The 20,603-nt window shown below is 45.5% G+C and overlaps 1 protein-coding gene across 4 annotated transcripts in view; it reads left to right on the top strand.

Moving 5' to 3' along the window:
- IRF2 (interferon regulatory factor 2) overlaps nt 1–20,603 on the top strand; it is a 104,758-nt gene that overhangs the window by 19,584 nt on the left and 64,571 nt on the right. The window contains exon 1 of one of the 4 annotated variants that reach the window (XM_068532004.1): nt 189–359. The exons of 1 other annotated variant lie outside the window; for it this stretch is intronic. The gene's annotated coding sequence lies outside the window, so the exon portion shown is untranslated. Of the gene's footprint in view, nt 1–188; nt 360–715; nt 758–11,541; nt 11,563–20,603 lie in introns of those variants that run through there. 2 more of the 4 variants (XM_068532005.1, XM_068532006.1) reach the window with 2 other exon arrangements.

The following is a 20,603-nucleotide window of genomic DNA, read 5'->3' as shown; positions in this document are numbered from 1 at the left end:
GCCGGGCAGCTCGCGCCCTGCCTCCGCCTCCACCTCCCAGTTGCACAAGCTTGAAACAAACACTGGGGAGGAAGGGCGGAGGGAGGAGGGCGGAGGGGGGAGCGAGCGAGGGACGGAGGGAGGGAGGGAGCGAGGCACCAGGAGGGCGGGGGGTGGGGGGATTTCCAGCCTCAGCGCTTCGCAGTTTCCTCTCCTTGTTTTGCTTTCGATCTGGACTGTTCTCAGGCAAGCCGGGGAGTAACTTTTAGTTTTGTTCCTGCGATTATTCAACTGACGGGCTTTCATTTCCATTTCACACATCCTAGCAACACTTAAGCCTTGCGGAATTGTATTGATAGCGTGAAAAAGCACACTGAGAGGTAACATTTTTCAAATAATAGTTGTGACTGTGCGTGTGTGTTTTTCTCGAGGGCATGTTTATGAGGACTGGAGGGGATACGTGTGTGCGCGCGTCCTGATGGTTTGACACGATGTTTTGCAGACGGAAAATGCTGAGGTTCATAAATATTAATACTGATTTTTGGAGGAACAGTCGGCGCTGTTATGGATCATCTGATTTTAGGGGAAGCAGGTTCTGCTGCTGTTGCTGCTGCCACTGGGGCTGCTGAGGCTGCGAGGAGGAGGAGGAGGAGGAGGAGGAGGAGGAGGAGGAGGAGGAGGAGGAGGTTGGTGGAGGTTTAATTTCACTTTTGGATTTGCAGATGCGGAGAGGTGGCTCCATGGACACAGACCTGCTCTGTGTGATTCTGCGCCCCAGGTGGTTGGGGGGGGGTGCAGGTCCGCTGGAGTCGGGCCTCCTTTTAAAACAAAATTCTCGCGTGCATGTGTGTGCGTGTGTATGTTTACGGAGGCCGTCGCCACCAGGTCCGAAGGAGGGGAGCGGGTCCTTCTCCTTGACCGGCGATGGTGCCTCTCTCCAGGCGGCCTCTGGCGTAAATAGGCAGGAACCCGCAGTCCACCCTCAGCCTGCGCCCCGCGCCCGGGCCGGGAGAGGCGCCTCCCGCCGCGGCCAAAGGAAACTTGATGGGGCGCCCGGCGGCGGTCCCGGGGCTCGCCCGCCCGCCGGGCTCGGGGAAGAGTCGCGGGCGTCGGGTGCCAGCGGCCGGGGCCGGCGGGCGGGCTCGGAGCGGGGCTGCGCGCGGGGCCTGGCCGGCGCGCCCGGCTTCCTGGGGGCTGGGCCGCTGCCGCCACCGCCCGGGAGGGACGCCGCGTCCTCCTTCCCGCCGGCCAGCGCCCGGCCTGGCCCTGGGGCTTTGTCACTGCACTTGTCCCGGCGCGCGGGGGGCTCGGGCGGCGCGTCTCGGGAGGGCGCCGCACCCAGGGGTCAGCGGCCCGGCCGCGGCCTAGCGCCGGGCGCCTCCGGGTCTCCGCGGGCGCCCCCGGGCCGTACTCGCGCGCTGGGCCTGACCCGCCTTGGCTACGGAGCGGGCGAGGTGGGGGCGGGGAGCCTCCGGGGACCGAGCGGCGCCCTGCTGGCAGGCCCGGGGCCGGCGTCCCCTGAGGGTCCCGGGGCGCCGGCGGCGGCGGGGTGGGGACGGGAGTGCCCGCCCCGCGCCCTCCGACCCCGCTCGGGGCGCCGAGTGGCATTCGCCCGCCGGCCGAACGTGGTTGGTGCAAAGCCGCGGCAGCCACTTCCTTTCCGCCTCGCGGGCCGGGCTCGCCCACCGAGCGATGCCAGCCGTGGCCGATCGTGGCGCCCGCCCGCTCGGGGTGCTACGGCCTGGAAGCCGGCCCCGAGAGGGCTCGGGCAGCCTTTCCAAGTTCAGAGGGTTTCAGGATGCAGCTCATCCCCCTCCTGGGACGCGCCGGCATCTCTGTTTGGGCCCCAGGTGTGGCTGCGTGGGCCGCCCTCACCCCCTTACCCCTTTAGAGGGGGAGAAGCGGGAAGGAGGCTGGCAGCCCGAGCTGGGCGCAGAAACAGCCTTCTGGGCACCAGGCGAGGCGCTGAGGTCAGTCGGTGTAGGCAGGACCGCTGGTCATCGCTGTGAATGTGACCCCTGGCACTAGCAGTCGAGGTTGCCACATGCGAGCGGCGCGGCTTTCAGTCGTTTTTGCCCCCAGAGTATAGTGTTTGGAACTTGGGGACATTTTACCTGCTCCCTCCCTCTGCAGCCTCCTGCCTGCAGTGTGGGCAACGGGTAGTGCGCCCTGTCCTTGGTTAAGAAAACGCAGAAGCTTCCTACTTGAGGAAAAGTGCTGGCATTTGCCTTCTGCCACCGGCCTCCCAGTTGCTGTGACTCGGTCTGCTTTTGATGAATGGCGAGGGAGGGTGGAGGATAGTTACATTTCCTGTTGTGGATTTTCAGGAATCACCAAGGTTGCTGTCAAGCCTGCATTCATTTATTAGTTTCAGACCGACTGCAGATAACATTGGGATTTAGCAGCCTGCGCTTTTTGGTGCTTAGGGGCAGGTGCAGACAGGGGCCTGGTGACAGACTGAATGGGAAAAGTGGATGGTCTTGATGTTAGGCAGATGCACGCTCCTTGCCACGACCTGGAGGGGGACGCCTGTTTAACTTCATGCGCACAGATTCAGGATTTTCTAGTTTTCTCACCCGCCCCCCCCACCCCCATCATTCCTTCCTTGGAGAGGGAAAGGGTGAAATCCTGGAAAAACTTGTGTTTTCTAAGGAAAGTTCAGCAGATGGAATATTTAGGACTTAACCTGGTAATTTTAAGGGGTAACCTTGAAAAATCTATTGATTGATGGGGCAGAGTCCAGAATTTCACTGTAATTAGTGAATGATTATAATTTATAACTTAGCCTGTTGTGTAAGAAGTTAGATTTTGGCCTCTTAGATCCGGGTTCTTGTCTGTTATGATTCGTAACTGAGTCTTAATATTAAACATTTACATACTTTATTCTCAATGAGTTGGGTTTTTTTTTTCTTTTGACATTCAAAAGTTAGAGATAACTCTGCATATTTCAGACTTACTTACCTGTAAAAATGTCATCATAATCAAAAGTAAGCGTTTGTGGTTAAATTGGAAGCCAATTATGGCAAACAAAAGTCCTGACAGCTCAGTGAACCATCACCGAACTTTTCTCTTCCTCTACTTTCCCGCTTTATTAGGCCAATATTTAGTATACCAAAGCTAGTTAAACATGTTTAAACCTAGTAGTGGAAAATTTGAAACTTTGGATGTTTAACATTTGGATATTTGACATGCATCGATTTTCTCATGTTTCCAAGGACACTGTACTTTTATTCTTAGTATTATGGCGTATAAGCGTCCTTGTTTTTAGAGCATTTTTGCACAGTTTCCTTTTGATAGAGAACAGACCACTGAACTCTAAATGGGGTATCTGGGACATGGTTCTATTATGTTCTTTATACTAAAAAAGGCTTAAAGCAGATAAGGGAGTTTATTCATTTAATAACTATTCCTAGAACATTCACTATGCCCCAGACACAGTGCTACGTTCTGTGGGTTCAACTGGGAACAGGAAGACAGTTTCTTTACCCTCTGGGGAGATTGCATTCTAGTTGGTGAGCTGACAATACCCAGCTAAAAAATAAAGACAGTAATTACCTTTAGGGGTGAGTGCTACGGAAGGTGATAATACTTAACTGTATATCTGATAAGGTTGCTTTTGGGAACAAATGAGATACTGTTATGAAAGAAGGTTGCGTAAGTTATAGCAATCTACAAACGTGTAAGGCATTCACTTTCAGAATTTTATCAGGTTATTCTTAACTTGAAAAGCCAGGGAATCATGACTGTGGATTAAGCACTGACTTTCTCTTATAGAATTTTCAGCAAGGAGGGATTTTACTTGTTCTGAGAGAAAATAATAATGGTAAGAAATTAAACACAGCATAACTATTTTATGTAAAGCATTAAAGTATTTAACAGTGACATATGATATTGTCAGTGAGTTTTTTTTCTGTCAGAAGAGAAGTTAGATGGTGTCCATGGAGACCAAATGATATGGAAATAAAAATGATTGGACCAATGTATTTTCCCTCTTCATATCAAGAAAAAACCTTCCCAAGCTCACTTTGCTGTAGTCTGAATTTTCTTCATCATTGCTGAAGACTCTTCAATTCATTATGTTATTAATTGTATGCCCTTAACTGATTTTAGTTTTTGCTGTAACATCTTTAAAGGGACTCAGTGAACTTGCATGTATTGAATGCTTACTATGTACCGAACACTATATATGTGAAAATGATATGTGACAGCATATGTGAAAATAAATAGATAGTATATATTTACAATAGATATAAAATACATAAAGTGGTATATAAAAATAACATAAATTGCTGTGAAATAGTCATTGTTAACAATAAAATCAGTTCTTCTTTTGGTCTGTATGGGACACAGTGTTCCTTCTCACACAGGGGTAGGAAGTCAGGGCTTTCTGTCCCTGTTGGCCCCATTCGTGCCCTACTTTTGGCCTGAGTGTGATCAGTATTTGGTTGTGATGTCTGCCCAAGGCAGGGTCAAGCAGTGGCCCTCACGGTGGAGGGGTGCTGGTGGGCTTGGGAGTGACGAGATTTGATTAAATGTTGATTTTTTTCAGCAAAGAATGGTAAGTTATCTATAGGGTCCAGATTTAAACCTGAAGTCAGTATTACATATATAATACCAAGGGAAATACACAGGCAGGAAGTGTCACGTCCACAGGCACCCGAGGCTGGGCTCTGACCCGTCCAGAGGACCCACAGTCACCAGCGTTTTGCCTTGAGAGAGCCTTTTAAAATGATTTCCCCTCTCCCCAGCTCCATCTTTTGACAAATGGTCTCTGAAACAGATTGTGTGTAGTTAGGAAGACTTCATATGCCCATTTTTATTACTCAGAAACACGTTAGACTTGCAGTCAGAACTCCCGGTTGGCTTGAGAGAACCAGCATCAGCAAATCTAGTTGATCTAATTCCAGCCCAAAATAGAGAACCTCGACGTTGTAGGCAGCCTGGGCAGCCGTTTCTTAGATAAGCTGTTAGACCTATCGGGCCTTCTGAGGTCCTAAAACTAGTTACCACCTACCCACTCCCATCAGTAACTTTGAGTTCTATCATGGGACCCCATGATATGAACCATTGCAGTAACTCAGGCGATTATTTTGTTCAATGAACGCAAACACTGAGTCCTTATTTCATTTATTTATTAAATATTTGTTGACAGACAAATATGTACAAGGCTCTGGGTAGTGGAAGGTGCATGAACTCAAGAGTCCAGAGGCCCAGAGTTGACTCAGCTCTTTCATTAACTCTCCAATCCCTTCTCCTTTCTGGACCTTAGTTTTCACATCTATAAAATGGGGCTGCATGGTTCTGTCATCTTCGAGGGACGGGACTTATGTGTGTATCAGAATCATGGAGAGGAGGGGGCTTTTAGAAACCACACAGAACCTTCAGACTTGAGACTGTCTGCAGCCCCCTCTTCTCTTTGTCTCTCCCGACCTTAGAACCCCTCCTCCCGCTCCATAGTAAGCCTCTCACGTTCACCAGTGTATCCTGGATCCCTATCACTCAGGTATGTGGGCCAGAGCAAAGGCAGAGAACCACTGAATCAAGGATCTCTTCCCAGGGCCAAACCTTTTCATTGTTTCATTGAGGCCAGGCTATGCAGGAAAGCAAGCAGATGGAACTTGTTACCCACCTTTTAGGCAGTGCTTTGATTAGGGAATCTGTGGTCCCTCCCTGTTGGCTCTGCCCATGTTGACCTTGCTTGTCATACAAAAATGGGATTCGTGGTACAGTTGTGATACTTTGAATTTTCCATTCTGAACAAGCAAGAAGGACTTTGTTTCACGAGTATTGTCTCTCTCTAGGAAGGACACAGACAGAGTCATGGGTTTGTTTTTTGTTTGTTTCTGTTTTGGCTTATAGTCCCTTTTATCAATTTAGTATTCAGCTTCGATAAGCAAGAAAGAACCAGAGGCAAGCAAAAAATGTCTCCGTATGTCCCATGCCCTGTGTGCATGCCTTGTAGCCCCATGTTTATGAGAAACAGAAGGCTGTGCTGTTCTTTCTGGTGATGGATTCTAAGCATTTTTATATCAAGGGCAAGACCAATTTAGTTCAACAAAATATCTTACTTTAGGGTTTTGTGTGATAAAAGCCTATCCAGTTGTTTTTTTTTTTCATGTCTTTATTGGAGTATAATTGCTTTAAAATGTTGTGTTAGTTTCTGCTGTACAACAAAGTGAATCAGCTATATGTATACATATATCTCCCTATCCCCTCCCTCTTGCATCTCCCTCCCACCCTCCCCATCCCACCCCTCTAGGTGGTCACAAAGCACCGAGCTGATCTCCCTGTGCTATGCGGCTGCTTCCCACTAGCTATCTATTTTACATTTGGTAGTGTATATATGTCCATACCACTCTCTCACTTCGTCCCAGCTTCCCCTTCCTCCCCTGTGTCCTCAAGTCCGTTCTCTACGTCTGCATCTTTATTCCTGCCCTGCCACTACGTTAATCGGTACCGTTTTTTTAGATTCCATATATATGCGTTAGCATATGATATTTGTTTTTCTCTTTCTGGCTTACTTCACTCTGTATGACAGACTCTAGATCCATCCACCTCACTACAAATAACTCAATTTCGTTTCTCTTTATGGCTGAGTAGTATTCCATTGTATATATGTGCCACATCTTCTTTATCCATTCATCTGTTGATGGACACTTAGGTTGCTGCCATGACCTGGCTATTGTAAATAGAGCTGCAATGAACATTGTGGTGCATGTGTCTTTTTGAATTATGGTTTTCTCAGGGTATATGCCCAGTAGTGGGATTGCTGGGTCATATGGTAGTTCTATTTTTAGTTTTTTAAGGAACCTCCATACTGCTCTCCATAGTGGCTGTATCAGTTTACATTCCCACCAACAGTGCAGGAGGGTTCCCTTTTCTCCACACCCTCTCCAGCATTTATTGTTTGTAGATTTCTTGATGATGGCCATTCTGACTGGTGTGAGGTGATAGCTCATTGTAGTTTGGATTTGCATTTCTCTAATGATTAGTGATGTTGAGCATCCTTTCATGTGTTTGTTGGCAATCTGTGTGTCTTCTTTGGAGAAATGTCTATTTAGGTCTTCCGCCCATTTGATTAAACATTTTTGAGAGTTAACTACTTGGTCTGTCATTTTCATAAATAATTTCCTATCCAGCGTCCTTAGCAATCTGTTGCTATCTGTGTAAGAGCATTTGATACTCACACACCTAATGTGATCAAAGGAAAGATGAGCTTCCTATTTAATTTGTTCTTTTTGAGCTTATGGATGTCAGGTTTTTGTAGGAGCCAAAGAAATACCTTCTAGATAGAAGACACTGTCCTGGCCCCGTAAGCTTAAAATCCAACTGATTTTCCCATCTCATGAGGTTGACATTTTGAGTGAGAAGAAAGTGCATACAAATAGCTTTGTTTCAAGTAATATCTAACGTGTTATTTTTGAAGAGAGCTTTTCCTGTTCTCCTTACCCTACAATCTTTGAAGATGATGAGAAAAGTTACAGTGGTGGACCAGAGTGTCCTGGCACGTGGTTAGGATGTTAGTGGGTGTGTGGGGTGGTAGAATATGAGTGGGGAGGGTGAGGTGATGAAAAAAGAGACTAAGGTGGAGAGTAGAATAATGCCTCCTGAATTCCTGAGTGGGAGACACGAGGGAGTCAGGCAGGTAGACCCTGTGTCTGCCACAAATGTCGCTGAAGGCGTCTTGAGGTAGAGGGGACAGATTGGTAGTTAATTGATAGTGACTGCAGGACAAGTTGAAATGAAATGCCGGAGGACCCTCCATTTCTGACTTTGAAGTTTGGCCCTTTTATCTGGGGGGGCAAATTGCTAGGCATCGGCCAACTTTAGACAAGTAAACAGGAGGCTGTGAGTGGTCACCACTTGGGCATGGTTGAAGCCACGTTAGAGGCAGTGTTGGAGCCGGAGAGGATGGAGGAATTGGTGCCCTGACCTGAGGCCTCAGACTCAGTCTAAATTGCCTTTGGAGGCAACCGTGGTCCCCTCGAGGAAGATGCATGTTGATGAAATGGATCAGCAATACTGTCATAGCTCTTAGGCTGTCCTCCCTCCCCCATGCTGGTCTTCCTTGCTGCTGTTTTATTTTTACCAGGCTGCAGGAGGTAAATAGGGAGTCAGGAAAATAGAATCGGCCGATACCGTGTTTCCCTAAAGGATAGAAGGCACAGGTTAAGACTGAACCATGGATGGCATCGCTGGTACTGCAGGCCACTGGTTTTGAAACTAAACACTTCATACTGTAGTTGGGGCATTGTACTTTGAAATAAACTTTCTGGAATTCAGTTTGGCAGTGTTACACTTAATGTCTTAAAATGTTGAACTCTCTGCTCCCGTAATTCCACTTCTAGGAACCTACATATGTGAGCTAACGAGAGGTGGAGCGAAGATTTATGTACAAGGATGTTTACTGTTAGCTTCTGTAATAGTGAAAACTCGGAAACACCCTGAACACCCAACAGTAGGAGCACGTTTAAATGAGTTATGGCGCAGTCCACACACTGAGTATAGATAGCCGATGAAATTCCTGTGTTTGTATTTAATGGTGGGAAGATGTTTGTGGAATATGCTGAGTGGAAAGAAGAGGATGTTCAGTTGTGACCCTAATTTTATTTTTAAAACGTGTGTGTGTATCTGTATACACATCATTAAGAAAAAACTGGGAGGAAGCATTTCGATGGTGTGATTATGGATGTTTGGCTCTTTTTTTCCCCTTGAAACACTTGTATTTTCCAAATTTAATACAACAGCACAGTTACTTTTATAACCAGAAAAATATTCTCAAGACAGCTCTGCAGTGTTCCCTCTGACCTCACGCCTGGTAAACGTAGGCGGAGGACAAGTAAGTTGGATGTTGCTCAGGGGGATGGTGCGCGTGAACTTGGCCCTTCCTGGGCCCCTTGTGCCTTGATGTGCAGAGCCAGGCTCTAGAATCAGGGCTTTCCCAGCCAGTGCGGAGAGATGCCCTTGTCCCTGTTCATCTCTTACTACTTGAAGACACTGAGATTGATGGCTCTGTGGTGAGGCTGGGACACACTGTTTTCTCAAGAACTGTGGAGGGTCTGAGATGTTACCCCACTTCACAGTTATGTCTTCTATGTATGTGAATACTGCAGACGCCCCAGGCATGGGGGTTGGAGGAAAGAGTTCTTTACTGAGCTTTGAAACCAGGTCAGCGGCCAGAGAGATGTTGCAGTGTTGGTCCCCCATACCTAGTCCCTGAAGTTATAAGTGATGCCATGAAAGCTGATGGAACGTGGGTGTGGTACGGTCAGAGCAACCATCCCCCTCCTCTGCCAAAGGAGGGGGCACGGGGTTGGGGGGAGGGGAGAGAGAGAGAGAGCGAGAGAGTGCACGAGCAAGCAAGCGCCTTTGCTCCTTTGAGTCAGGGTGGAAAGGATCCAGGATTTTCATCCTAACCTTTCGGAAGGTCTGGGCTAAGGTCTGGGTTTCATCCCTTTTGAAATGTACATGCTTAGAGACATAGGTCTTCCTGGAACCCTGCAAACTTAACCCAGGGACCTAGTCAAGGCTGTAACCATTTGGCCCTCTTGAGGAGATAAGAGAAGTTTGATTATCCTTCTGGATCAGAGTAATTAATTTAGACAAATGGCTACACACCCAATTCTCATGGTAGGTGAAGAGTAAAATGTTTCCAGGGGAAGTGAATGCAAACATTCACTATCTTTTATTCACTATCTTTATGTTGTGTTCATTCCTGTGTCTCAGGTGGCTCAGCTGTTTTACAGGAGCACTGAGGAATCCAGGGAAGTTTTATTTTCCCCACACAGCAACCTTTACAAGTCCCCACGGGAGAATGACTTCGTGTGACTCAATCCGAGTGTGACTTCTGAGTTTCCATAACTGAAGAAGCTTACAAATCCTGAATTTGTGTCTGGAAAAAAATTTAGAATAGTTTTGATCCCTTTATAGATACGGGAGACGTTTTTTGCATTTATTATGAAACTAGGGGTTGGGCGTAACCGTAAGGAGTTCAGAGGCAGAATGCCAAAGCACAGCGGAGAAGAATGAGTATTGATTAGGACAATACTGTCCAATACAAATAGAATGTGAGCCACAGGTATCATTTTTAATTTTCTAGTAGCCACGTTAGAAAAGTAAAAAGAAGTAGGTGAAGTTAATTTTAATACTATTTTATTTAGCCCAATGTGTCCAAAATATTATCATTTCAACATAAAACGGATGTAGAAGTATTAATGAGATTATTTACGTTCTTTTTTTCATACTGAATCTGCAAAATCCAGTGTATCTTTTACACCTTCAACACATCTTAATTCAATCTGGTCACGTTTCAAGTGTGCAGTAGTCATGTGGCTCGTGGCTACCATATTGGATGGTGCAGGGTTAGGAAATGAAGCAAGCTGTGAAGAGAAATACAGGGAAACATTGTAATACAAGGCTAAACCTAAAAAAACCAGAGGAAAGCAGAGTTAGGTCGTTTGGTTATAACTGCATCTCACTGTGCCTCCCTCCACAAACCTTACCCGATCTCATCAGCTTGAAATAATAAGATGCTCTGAATCTCTTCAGAAGCAACACACTGTGTGTGCCATTCCTTTGGCGATTAGTCACAAACATCTTGAATCTTTTCCACCCTTTGAACTATTGTGAAAAAGGTCGATTCCTTGGATTTTCCCATTCGCAACACCTCCATGGGCAGGTTATCTGAGAGCTGGGATTGTGTCGTATTTCCTCGCATTCTCCACTAGTGCTTGATACACAGTAAGCACTAGATAAATATTTGTTGATTTGATTTTCAGCCCTAAAGCAAAGGTTAGCTTCAAAGGCTGAATTCCAGCTTGGGACCTATGGCCTAGATCTCCTTTGTGTTAGAAACCTAATGGTATATGTATTGAGCACATAAACATTGGGATTTGTCACTTTGCAATAGGATTTGTCACTTTGTATTAGGCGTTCAACATCCAGAAGGTGAAAAAATTGTTCGGTTTTCTCCTTTTTACCGAGGCCTTAACAAAAGTCTTATCAGTCTATTCCTTTGACATTTATGTCCCAATGCTGATAGTAATACCTTCCTGTACATGTAAATAAGCTGTATTTGCTGATAAACCGGAGGTATACATTCGGGAGCTGCTACTTTCTTGGTGGGTTAATTATTAACAATAACTTTGTTATTAACAAACACTCAGCCTATAACTTATGTGCAGGGAAGTTCTTTTGAAATCAAGCACCAGTATCTTACAGTTGCCTTCATTTGTTCTCTTTGACTGTAATTGTTGGGTAGAGGCAACAGACTTATCCACAGAGCCCAGGCAATTTATTTTTACTGAAGCCTACCTAAGAACTGCTTAGGTAGCTTTTCTGTATAAGATTAAATACGACCTTCACTGAATCATGTTAGCAGGGCCAGCAGCTAGAAAAATAAAGACTAAACCAACCTTCAGCAAAGAAATTCCCAGCTGCTCAGCAGGTCAGAGCTTTCGTGATTGCTTTCTTCCAATGAAAACACTGTAGATTAGTTTTAAGTGAATTCTAGTAGGTTTGGGGATTTGCAACTGACAGAAGAACAGGAAAGTGTAATCTCACTTTAAAATCGTAATCCTGAAGGTAAATCTTTATTGACTCTTTGTGGGGATGTTGGGATTTTGTTTGTATGGGAAAACTTAACTCATGTGCACTGTTGAGCTGACCTGGAAAGTTAAGGTCCTCAGGGATGAGGGACAGAGAAGTGAGACAAGAAGCTGGTGCCCCCAGAGGATGCCCTGGGCACGGGGGGTGCTCTAGGTGGTTCCGGAAGACCAACCCAGATGGTCCCCTTTCTTCTATCCGTTACAAAAGCAAAGTCCAAAGGCCCCAGGAGGGAATGTGGATGAACTGCTATTTCCACTTTTGGGTGTGGCTCTGCTGGTGATTCAGGAAGTCTGGGTGAGTTTAAAATATTATAGGAGAGGATTTATTTATTTGCCTCTCTTACAGGTGCTTTGAATGCATCAAGACTTTTTTTTTTTTTTTTTTTTCAAAGTCAGGGTGCAATTTGGGCTGCAGTCTGGGCCCTGAAAGGAAACAGTGGACAGCTCTGGTCATTCATCCAGTCGTCGCTTACTTAACAGGTGTGTACTCAGCTCCATGTGGAGGGAGTAGGTCTAAAAAGGTAGCGAAGTCCTCAGCTTGGAATTGAGTGAGCTCGGTAGATGACCTGCGCTCCCCGCAGCGAGGAGCCTTCGTCTGGGCGGCCGAGACCTCAGTTCCGGCAGTGATTTTCGGTGTCTGAGCATCCCTTTTAGAGGTCTTCTTCCACCCATTAATGGGCCGCACGGGGTTGTCTCAGATTGTAGGGGAGGTGACAGTGCTAACGTGGCACGTGTTTGGGCCAACTGTGTACATTTTATTTTCTAAAGGACAGAGTCTTCGTAAATCATGTAATAGGCATGAAACAGCATCTTGTGTTGTTGTTCTGGCTGTTTCTCTACCGTTTCCCCCCCCCCCCCTCAGTTTGGCATGTCGCATTCATCTGGCTGGCTGTAGTCTGGTGTCTTTTGTCACGAAGTGGCTGATTCTCGATAGTTATCTCCACTTTCTACTTCCCTTTCCCTGAGGGGAGATGGCAACTGGCAGCGCTGCTGATAACAGACGGCTCTGAAGCCCTCCCTGCAGGTTTGTGCTGGGAGAACCTCTCTCTTCACGTACCATCCAGGAGAGGCTTTTCCCTCACACGGCTTGAGATGGCATCACCATGAAGGGGAAGTGGGCCCTTATTTAATTTTGAAAATCCGTCCTCTCTCTCCCTCTCTCTCTGTGTGTGTCTGGAGGGGAGGGGTCAGTAAGTTACCTTCAAGTTACCTGGAAGTAAAGAATGACTTGTCCACGGTAGGACTCAAAGAAACAGTGACAGCAAGTAGTGAATTCATAAATGCGTGTTTGTCATTCTTTTTTTTATTATTATGGTAAAAGTTACCTAACAGAAAATTTGCTTTTATAATCATCTTTTTTTTTTTTTAATTTTATTTATTTATATTTTTGGCTGTGTTGGGTCTTCGTTTCTGTGCGAGGGCTTTCTCTAGTTGCGGTGAGTGGGGGCCACTCTTCATCGCAGTGCGCGGGCCTCTCACTGTCGCGGCCTCTCTTGCCGCGGAGCACAGGCTCCAGACGCGCAGGCTCAGTAGTTGTGGCTCACGGGCCTAGTTGCTCCGCGGCACGTGGGATCTTCCCAGACCGGGGCTCGAACCCGTGTCCCCTGCATTGGCAGGCAGATTCTCAACCACTGCGCCACCAGGGAAGCCCCTATAATCATCTCTAAGTATAAAGTCCAATGGCAAAAAGTTCATTTACAGTGTTTGCAGCTGTCAGCACTATCCTTCTCTAGAAGTTTTTTTCATCGTCTCAAACAGAAACTCTGTACCCATTAAGCTAGAACCCCACCCCCCTCTGCCCGGGCCATTTTACTCTCTGTCTCTATGAACTTGACTCCTCTAGGTGCTTCATCTAAGTGGCAGCAGACAGTATTTGTCCTTTTGTGTGTGGCTTATTTCACTTAGCAGAGTGTTTTCCAGGTTCATCCCTGTTGGAGCATGTGTCAGAATGTCCTTCCTTTTAAAGACTAATATTCCTACATTTTGTTTCTCCATTCATCTGTTGATGGGCACTTAGGTTGTCATTACCATTGGCTATTGTGAATCTTGCTGGTTTGAACACTGCCGTAAAAGTATCTGTTTTGAGTCCCTGCTTTCAGTTCTTTCAATCCAGTGGATCATACGGCGATTCTAGGTTTAACCTTCTGAGAAACCATTTTCCACAGCGGCTGCGCCATTTTACATTCCCATCAATAATGCACAAAGGTTTCAGTTTCTCCATATCCTTGCCAAAAATTCTTTTCTTTAATTTTTTTTTTTTTTTTTTGATAATAGCCATCCTAATTGGTGTGTGGTGGTCTCTCATTGTGGTTTTGATTTGCATTTCCCTAATGGTTGGTGATGTTGAGCATCTTTCCATGTGCTTCTTGGCCATTTGTATATCTCTTTGGAGAAATGTTTATTCCAGTTCTTTGCGCATTTTTTTTTAACATCTTTATTGGAGTATAATTGCTTTACGTTGTTATGTTAGTTGCTGCTGTATAACAAAGTGAATCAGCTATACATATACATATATCCCCATATCCCCTCCCTCTTGCATCTCCCTCTCACCCTCCCTATGCCCATTTTTGAATTGGTTATTTGTTTTTTTGTTGTTGAGTTGTAGGATTGAGTCATTCTTTTTGTGGGTTCCAAAGTGACATACAAGTATGGTCTGAAAACTCAAAAGATTCTCCATCATCACTGTATGTGTAGCATGTGGCACAAAACCATTTTTCAAATTTTGAGATGTTATAGAGCTGATAAAGCACCTATTGAGGAATTAAATTATACTGAATAAAGCACATCAGAGTGGAGTGGGAAATGGGGAATCAGCTAAAAGTACTTAACCTTCTCATAGAGTACTAGAATTGGAAGTTTTCCTAGAGATTATAGTCTGCTCCTTCATTTTTACAGCTGGAGAAATCAAGCAACCTGCCCAGGGTCATGTGGCTGGATTAAGTACTTAGTACATTTTGTTGAACTCTGTAGTAAAGAGTTAATTTTTTTCTGTTAAATTTTGAATCATAAAATTTCTGGTGAGAGGAAAAACATAGCAGTGCTTGAATATGGTAGTGAATTAATCGTAGCAGCCTCTCATATGGTACCTTCAATACTTGGGGCTCATCAAAAAGCCCTAGTATTGTGGTATTTCAGGATAAAAGTGAGTAAAAGCAGCCTCCGGATAACATTTGGGGGCATGAGAATTTAAACATAATACATTCAGTAATGGTTCAATACTACTACTTGAGTGGATGAAAAAAAATATTGCTGTAATAACAGATCTCTTAGGAAAAATGAATAAAAGCATTTGTGTATTTATTGTGAGTAATCAACAGAATGAGAAGCCATTTATTTGTCCTTATAAGAGCTATAGTAGATGAAAAAATGCAGTGAAATATCAACTTTACAGTAGCAAATTTATTGTTGGTTTACTTTTATGCTCTGCTCAAATTTTTCACTTCACTCAATTCTTTTGAGAAGTTGGTCTTTATTGAATAAGGTAGCCTGACAAGATAACATACAGATTATACCTAGGAGTCAGTTGTAAATAATTGGGAAGCAGATAGATAACTGCAAAAATTTGTATTCCCTTCAGGCTTGGGGCCAAAGCTTTTATTTTATTTTTTAAAATAAATTTATTTATTTTTGGCTGCGTTGGGTCTTCGTTGCTGCGCACAGGCTTTCTCTAGTTGCAGAGAGCCGGGGCTACTCTTCATTTCGGTGCGCGGGCTTCTCATTGTGGTGGCTTCTCTTGTTGCGGAGCACGGGCTTTAGGCGCTTGGGCTTCAGCAGTTGTGGCGCAAAGGCTTAGTTGTTCCGTGGCATGTGGGATCTTCCTGGACCAGTGATCGAACCCGTGTCCCCTGCATTGGCAGGCGGATTCCTAACAACTGCGCCACCAGGGAAGTCCCCCAAGGCTTTTAAAAAGTCTGTAAAATTAGCCTCAAGTAATATGAAAAGAAATGTGATGATGAAGTTAAGTTGAAGCTTCCTTTCAGCAAACAAGTATTTTAAATACAACTCTCAGAAGAGTTAATTCCTTCAAACAGATGTTTTTGGACTGCTGGTGTGACGCCTGGTGCGGGGAGATGCAAACTTGACAATTTCATGTTCTCACAGAGCTTATCATTTACTTAGAGAGACAGGCAGGGAAATAACCATCTATAGGAACAAAAAGAATGAAATATGTGCTTAATAGAAGCACAGCAGCAAAAGGCTACGGGAGGGAAGAGGAAGGAGCTCTATCTTTGACCAGGGATGAGCTTCACCATGAGCTCCCACCTGCGGTAGGAGGAGGGCAGGGTCAACCGGTGGCCCATGGGTGCTCAGGGCATCTTTGGTCAAAAGCGCAGTAAGAGCGAAACCATGAAGGGTTGGAGATTCCTTACACTCTTGGAGGATGGAGAGTTCTCTGGTCTGATGGGAACAGGCAGGTCAAGGGAGTGTCAGGGACCGTTCCTGGTGGCCACGAAAAGTTCCTTCAGTGCATGTGTTCCTGTGTTTTCTAGCAAGGAAAGGCTTTATTCTGAGCATAGAGCAAGCTTTTGGGAGGAAGGGTTATTGAGGATTTGGAACATCTACCTCCCTTACATTTTAGAAGATGGTAACGTAATGACTCTTGGCAGTTGGATGTGGCAGAGCTGTGAGCCTGCCACACTTAAGAGGAGCTATGAGAAGGTGTAAGAATGACGCATGCATTTCACTCATAGACACATGGGCATTGCAGGAAGGACCAGACTGTGCTCTTGATAATAACCAGACCTGTCTTTGAGATGCTTTCATACCTTTGTAAGAGGAAATGATACACAGGTACAAAAATATTTTTTGTACCCTCTTTTGTTTGTTTTGATTTAGTTTATAAAGAGAGGGAAGTTATTATGAATAGGTTTACAATACTTATGTGCGGGGGGAGATAGAGACGGCTGCCGTTAATACAGATGAGAAACCCAAGTTAGAGAACCAAGATGATGGCAAGGTGCCCCCAAACAACAGCTTCGCACAGCGGAAGTGTTTGGGACAAGGCATCCCTGTGGCTCCGAGAGTGATTAGATCTGGCTGTCATCTCAGCAGTGAGACTGGCATTTGCGGTAGGACATGCAGTGTGCTTGGCCATGTTCTCTGAGAGACACCGTGGAAGACCCTGGAAGGGCTGGCTCATGGAACCTTAGAGTCAAAGCCTCAACTGCAGGGACTTAGGAAGCCTGGAGGGAGCCGGGAGTATTGGTGCACCAGGTGGGGCTTCTTCCCATCTGCATCCCCACAGCATGACCAGGTGACAGTGGCACCACCATCCGGTATGAAGGCCATAACTTGGTTGATGGCTGCATTGATGGCATTTATTGGATATATGCTGGGCTCTTCACTTAGGTTTGAAGATTTTATTCAAAGTCCCAAGATATTTCTGTGTCATATTTCAATATATCATGCTCTACATTTATTATCAACGACTGCCTTGTTGACCTGATTATAAATTTTGGAGTGCCATTATGTGAGGGCTCAGCAAAATGACTTGCATCTACCCGGTACTCAAGAAATGTTGGATGAATTAAATCGTAATGATTGACCTAGTTCTGCATTTGTAATTTCCTCTCCAGACAGACTCCTTGGTAGGACCTTAGAGCTAATGGGGCTCATGTGCTGGGTTTTCTAGTGAGAAAGGAGGACCAGACAGCAGGTGGGAGGCACCTTAGCCACGTGTGCATGTGCCCTGGGGTGTACCAGGGTGTTTCCCCTCATCAGTCGGCAGGGACCCTTGTTAAGGTGTAAGGACAAATGTCTCTCTGTTAACTAGCCAGCCTTAGTGAGCCTTCCAGCTGTTTCTCTACCATATCCGCCCAGTTTTCCTGGGGCACAGCTTTTCCGTATTGCTAATGGTTCAAACCTGCTATCACGCTTCCTCCCTCTTGCCTTTGTTGTTATTCTTCCTATTGTTTGGAATGTTTTTCCGCCTGAGAATCCCCTGCCTTTCCAGGCCCACTTCAGACGCCCCCTCTTCTTTGAAGCCTTCCAGTGTTCTCTCTTCCGGGCTTTGGCATAATATAGTAAAATTCCCCCGAAATGCCTTGCAAAAAACTCACCTATATAAAATGCAGGGTCCTTGGATTGGGAGGTTAATGAAATGACTGGGGTGAGTCCGATGCAGAGAATGAACCAGGAAACAGTTGTGTTGAAAGCTTGAGTTCAAGGATCGGGGTGAGGGGCTTCCCTGGTGGCGCGGTGGTTAAGAATCTGCCTGCCAATGCAGGGGACACGGGTTCGAGCCCTGGTCTGGGAAGATCCCACATGCCGCGGAGCAACTAGGCCCGTGAGCCACAACTACTGAGCCTGCACGTCTGGAGCCTGTGCTCCGCAACAAGAGAGGCCGCGATAGTGACAGACCCATGCACCGCGAGGAAGAGTGGCCCCCGCTTGCCGCAACTAGAGAAAGCCCTCGCACAGAAACGAAGACCCAACACAGCCAAAAATAAATAAATTAATTAATAAAAAAAAGAATCGGGGTGTATTGTAGCATCAGCCACATCCTGGAAAGTTTTATCATCTGTGGTTTGTTTCTCTAGTATCACCTTCAGGACATGGTGCCTAGTTTTCGAGCTGGTTGTTTATGTTCCAGCCTCCATCATTACCACGTAAATTTTTGAGGACGGAGATCATGTCCCCGTCATCTGGGTAAGCTCCGTAAGGTTTTTTGAATGAAATGCTAAATAAATGTAATTCAGAAGTTGTTAACATACTTAACTCGATTCACCTGGAAAATGTCATAAAAATAGTGAAATTATTCTTCTTTGGGTTGCATGCTTTTTTATAGTCATTTTTCCCCTGCTGGTTTATTACTTGTTCATATTGAGTTTTATCCATCACAACATGTAGTTCATGTCATCTGCCTTTTCCTCCCCATTCCCTGCCCCCAGAGGGTTCTCCAGGAGGGATTCATCCACTTTCTTATCAGTAAATAATTACTACATATCATTATATGCAAGGAGCTGTACCTGATATGCTGGGAGTTCTGAAGATGAGTAAGATGTGATTCCTGCTCACAAGGACTTTAGCCAGAGCTATGCCTATTTTCAAGTACATGAAGCTGTGAGCTTTGGTTGAGTTTAGAAGGTGGAGGAATTGGTGGGATAAGAAGTCAGAAAGGTGGGACGGGGCTGAGTTATGGTGGCTGAGAGTCCAGACTTTATTCAGTGGGCATTGTGGAGCCACTGAAGGGTTTTGAGTCAGGTGATAAGATGTTTGGGAAGATTGATCTGGCCAACACTGTGCAGGGTGGAGATGATGCTAATATTCCAGAACATGGACCCTGGGTACCCTCCTGCTCCTTGTGAGAGATTCTGGCTGGGTCCACTCTGCTATGAGGTGAGGCACTGGCTCTACTCTTCGGAATTTCTTTGGGGAAGTCCTAGCGGAGACTAAAGCAGTCATCCCGTACTTTTCCTTTTACTAGAAGCTGCCTTTTTATCTATTTCTTCCTCACAGTAGTTCTGCCAAGTTGCTATTATGGTCTGTGTTTATAGATGAAGAAACTAAGATTCGGAGAGGTTGCAGGTTGTGAGCGGTGAGGTTCCAGTCAGGTGTGCTTGACACCAAACCTGAGCTCTCTGCAAGCACCGTCTGCTTCTGCAAGGAGGGGGAAGGAAACCAGTGTGGTCCTGGGAGGGGCTGGCAGAGAGGGAGAAATGGTAACAATACAGTGGATGCCAAATCCAATTTTCAGGGACCGTTTGGAACTTGTTTAGTGGCAGTATGTATCTTTTAAAAATATTTGAAGACGTTTATGCAGCTTGTAGAGGAGAGATGTGTTCTTGATTCAGAGGTCTTATTGTATTTAGGGTGGCTAGCCATGCCGGCTCTCATTTCCAGTTGGAATTCATTGGTAATCAGGATGCCTTATTGTAGGAATAGAATCATTAGTGTGTACGGTTATAGTTTGTGTGTTGGCTCTCAACCTGATTTGAACAAAAAGAGCTGATTGAATGGCTCTATAATGTAATATAATAATAAGTAGTAGTACAAGTGTAATAATAAGTAGTAGTAGAAGAAGAAGAAGAAGAAGAAGAAGAGGGAGAAGAAGGAGAAGAAGAAAGGGGAAGAGGAGAAGAAGGAGAAAAAGAAGAAGCAACAGTAGTAACCTTTACTGAGAGTTTACTGGCTGAGGGGACAACTCAGAGGAAATCCCCAGAGGAAAAGTGGCAGCAAGAAGGAAGCTGTCAGGGACCCTGTGGATGTGGAATGAGGGAGGGAGTCATTTATTCTTATCCAGGGGAAGAGATAGACATTGCCCTTCAGTGCCAACCTTTTTCAGAGCAAATTATTTTCAGGCAACTGTCTTAGGGGAAGCATCGGTTTTCAACATCATCGGCCAGTAATGGATTTGAAATCAGATGGTAGCAAATAATTTTGCCATTTTATGCAAATAGGTTTTCTTAGAAGTTTCCAGTATGCTGGCCTTTCTAAGAATCCCTGTTATTTGACTTTCCAAACTTAAGTAATGAAAGCATTGCCATCTCCTTTTTCCTCACGTCCCCTTGTCTTTCCTGTGTTCCCTGTGGGCCAAAACATTCCCATCGTAGGTCATAGAGAATCATCCGGCAGTGGCAGGTGGTATGCAGTGACTTGGGGGATATAAACAGCTCAGAGAATTTAGGTCCTGCCCATTTCCTGCCACGTTCCTCCTTCCCAAGCTACTTTGTGTGTCTCAACGATCCACTCTGTGGTCCATAGTTTTTTCACATGCACCATCTTATTTAACTTTTCCTGTACTTTCCCCGTGAACTTGAGGACCAAGATGTCTTTTCCGGGCTTTTGTATTGCTGGCTTAGCTGGATGGCTCCAGGTTCACCCATCTATTCATGGAAGGAGGGACAGTCTGAAATGATTCCCCACTTAACTGCCAAAAGGAGAAGTCGTGCCTTTCAGACTTTGCTTTACTGCAAAGGCAGTGCTCAGAGGACATGCTGATTAAGGGAAAAATAGGGTCGCTTCTTTTCCCATTTTCCATATGGAAAGAAGGTTTGAACATGCAGTATGAGCCTGAGT

The sequence above is a fragment of the Eschrichtius robustus genome, chromosome 21, assembly GCF_028021215.1.
Source record: "Eschrichtius robustus isolate mEscRob2 chromosome 21, mEscRob2.pri, whole genome shotgun sequence".
In the NCBI taxonomy this organism is placed as follows: Eukaryota; Metazoa; Chordata; class Mammalia; order Artiodactyla; family Eschrichtiidae; genus Eschrichtius; species Eschrichtius robustus.
The sequence above is the reverse complement of the archived record's forward strand: the minus strand, read 5'-3'. Positions and strand labels throughout refer to the sequence as shown.